Consider the following 3,375-nt stretch of genomic DNA (forward strand, 5'->3'; position numbering starts at 1 on the left):
CTCCATGTGATGGCTAATGCAGGAATGTACATGTGTCCTGAGCTGTGTGACTGCTGCTTCCTTCTAACAGGTGTCCTTTTTCATGTATGTTTCGTCAGTGCACATTTTATCATGTGCAACTAACTCCTAATTAATTGTGAGAAATAACACTCACTCTTTCAAATTTGTAGAAGTTTAATAATGGATTAAAAGGACAATATCCAGTGCTGGGGTGCTTGGGTGCTGCCAAAAGCACACTGTTAGCCTAAAACAATTTTCTTATATACTTTTAATTACATTGGTTAAATGCATATGAATGAGGTTATAGGTATTCAGACATTCCTGTGGTTTTACATATTCTGGGAATTCTGTTGCTTGGTTTTAACTTTGACTTGTCTGCAGGCCATCCTGCGGATTAAATAGATGTATTTTATTTCTTCTTGAGGTTCCATTCTGTTGTTCTGACAGTTCCTGAAAACTGGAGAGTCAGTAGTAGATCTTTCTCTTGGCGTCCTGATTCTTGGCACTGTTATCTCATCATTCAGATAAGATAGTCCACAAATACATTGAATCAACATAGCTATTTCACAACTTTGAGTTAGTTAAAATAAAAGTATTTAACAGTACACAGTTTCTATTTTAATATTATGCAAAGGTCTAAGCTATAATATATTTATTACAGTACTTTGTATAAACTACACACGGCCAGAGCATTGGCTGCAAAAGCTGACAGAAAAAACTGTCAAAAACTGCTTTTTATACTATGTTAAAGCAGTTAAATGGGTTACAAATAGTACTATATTAAAATAGTTTTGATCAATAATAACTTGCAAAAGCAAATATATAAATGTGAAAGCCAATACTTAAATTGCCATTTATAACAATAATCACTTGCAGGGTTCACACTATTTATTAGACGGTGAAGGCACACCTAGGAAAAGCAAGAAACAAAAACCCACAGTCAATCAATCCAAACCAAAATAAACTGAAAACTATTTACATGGAGATGGGGTGTAGGAGGGAGGTGACAAAGGATAAAGGGGTAAGGATAAAAAGGAATATGAACTAAAGGTTCAATAGCACTTTACAACATTTAAACTTAACAGCACATTAAACTTAACAGCATTTAGCTTAACTTATAACTTAAATGTAACAATTTAGCAAAGGACTAATTTAGGATTTACTGTACTACAGAGCATTGTGTCTGCCTGAAAGATGTCAGGAAGAAGGTTTCGAGAACGCAGATCTTCTCTGATGCATGATTTAGCATCTCAGGCAAGTTTGGAAACATCTTCATACTGGATATCTTCAACTCTGCGCCCTTTTAAAGGTCCTGAGTTGATGGTTATTGTCACTGAAGACCTCTTCTCATTGATGGACTCCAAAATGCCTTCATTTCCCCTGTACCCACCATTTAACACCAACACTTTCTTGCCTGGTGCTGGTATTACAGTTTCTAGATGTGTCTGATCAAGTTTCAGTTTGTCCCCAGAGTCAATCACCTTCACAATTGCTGCATATTTATCAATCACTTCCTTAACAACTGCCTTCTTCTTGTGGTACTTCCCTTCCAGCTTTTTTGTGACAATTTTTACAATGATGTCACGCTGTAACCAGTAGTCTGTTCGAGATGTTCTTTTCTTCTCCTCTTCAAGCTCCATGATCTCATCAAGTGCAGATTTCTTCATTTTCTTCTTGGGCTGACCAGAGCAATGAGCTGCTCCTGTTCTTTTAACTGCACCCTCCACCATCTTCAGTGCAAGGACACTTGTTTGAGAAGATGTTGCAACTGAAGTACTTGCTCCTTTCTGTAACTTAAATGTAACTTTTCCATCTTTGTTTTCTCTGCTCAATTCGGTATAGACTGGCATTTCAAGTTCTTTCCCCTCCAAACCTCTTCTAACTTGCTGCTCAACTAATTTAGCAGTTTTTTCTTCATCATCGAGGTCCTGCTTCTTCTTCCTCTTTTGTTCCTGCTGCCTGCGAATGGTCTCTGGGTCCCTGTCGATGTACTGGATGTACCAGCCCTTAGGGGTCTCATCAACCCTGCAGAGCCCTTCTCTGCCCAGCCACTTGGTGAAGTCGGTCAGGGTCTCCCACTGGGTGGCATTCATGTGGATGTGCTCCCGATGGCTGATGTACTCGTTGTACACAGCGTTGTTGTGCACTCTCCTTGTTCCAAACCGCCTCCTGAGCAACTCCAGGAAATTCCTTCGGAATTCCTCGGAGAAGTAGTCCATGAACTGCTGGGGGTTCTCAGCAGCCAGCAGCAGCTGCCTCTGGTGGGACTGGGACATGCAGTGACACTTGAAGCCGTTCTCATCCCGACACTGCTTCTGGCACATCTGGCAGTACCAGCGCAGCTTCTGCAGCCCCTTGCTCTTGATACGGTTGGAGATGGCCTTGGGGCTGAGGAAATCTGATTTCCCCATGACACCAACCCTGTTCCAATCCTGCTCCCAGCCCCGTGCCTGTGCAGTTCCCACCCCCTCTGGAAATGGCAGCGGCCAATTACTAAGTAGTGATTTACTTACACCCCTGTCTTACTTTAGAGTGCTTAAGAATTTTGAAACCACAACTATGGGAAAAACAAAAACCCTCTGCGCTGGTTTGAAAGCAAACCAGTGAGAGATCCCAAGTCACAACTACAATTTAAAATAAAATGAAGCAGTACAAAAACACTGCCAGAGTCAGAATAGACCTGACCACCTGTGGGTCAGGGTGGTGGCACAGTGCCATTCAATGGTGGCTCAGCCCTCCTGCAGTGACAGATGTTGTTCTGCTGGAGCAAGGATCCTGTAGAAAGGTGGAGTTTTACTCTGGAGGTCCTGCTGCTGTAGATGGGCCTGGTCTCCCTCTGGGAATGCAGTGGAGAAGAAAGCTGCTCCTCTGGGAACCCAGTGGAAAAAGCTGCCTGTGTTGTCCCAAACTTCACATTATATCCAGTTTGGAATGCCTGGCTCCTCCCCCTGGGCGGAGCATCTCACAATGGGATGATGAAATTTTATCAGCCATGCAGGGACACTTAGTGGCCCATTAGCAGAAGATAACCCCCCAGAGGGAGAATGGGTCCTGGAAGAGATAAAGAACCCTGCCCCACCTGGTTTTAACAGATAAAGCATACATGCTTTTGGTTACATCTTGCATTGCAACCTAGGGCACCCTCCAACATTTTTTAAGTTAGAAAGTCAAGGCATTATTTTAATATCTGGCCAGGATGTTGTTCTGGCCAGGATGTACCGTAGAAAGCATCTCATCCACACACATAGCCCAGGTATGCAGAGAGAATCAATCCATCACACACCACTTTTACAAGATTTTTCAGATGTTTTATACAGTCAAAACTCATATAAATTAATTCAGTCAGCATTCATGGGTCCCAGGTTGCAAAGTTCT

At 42.3% G+C, this 3,375-nt stretch overlaps 1 pseudogene; it reads right to left on the bottom strand.

The window, feature by feature from the left end:
- Positions 1 to 2,524, bottom strand: LOC102063402 (DNA/RNA-binding protein KIN17 pseudogene; annotated as a pseudogene).
- Between the last annotated feature and the right edge of the window lie 851 nt (positions 2,525 to 3,375).

Source organism: Zonotrichia albicollis, chromosome 4, assembly GCF_047830755.1.
Source record: "Zonotrichia albicollis isolate bZonAlb1 chromosome 4, bZonAlb1.hap1, whole genome shotgun sequence".
Taxonomy (NCBI): domain Eukaryota; kingdom Metazoa; phylum Chordata; class Aves; order Passeriformes; family Passerellidae; genus Zonotrichia; species Zonotrichia albicollis.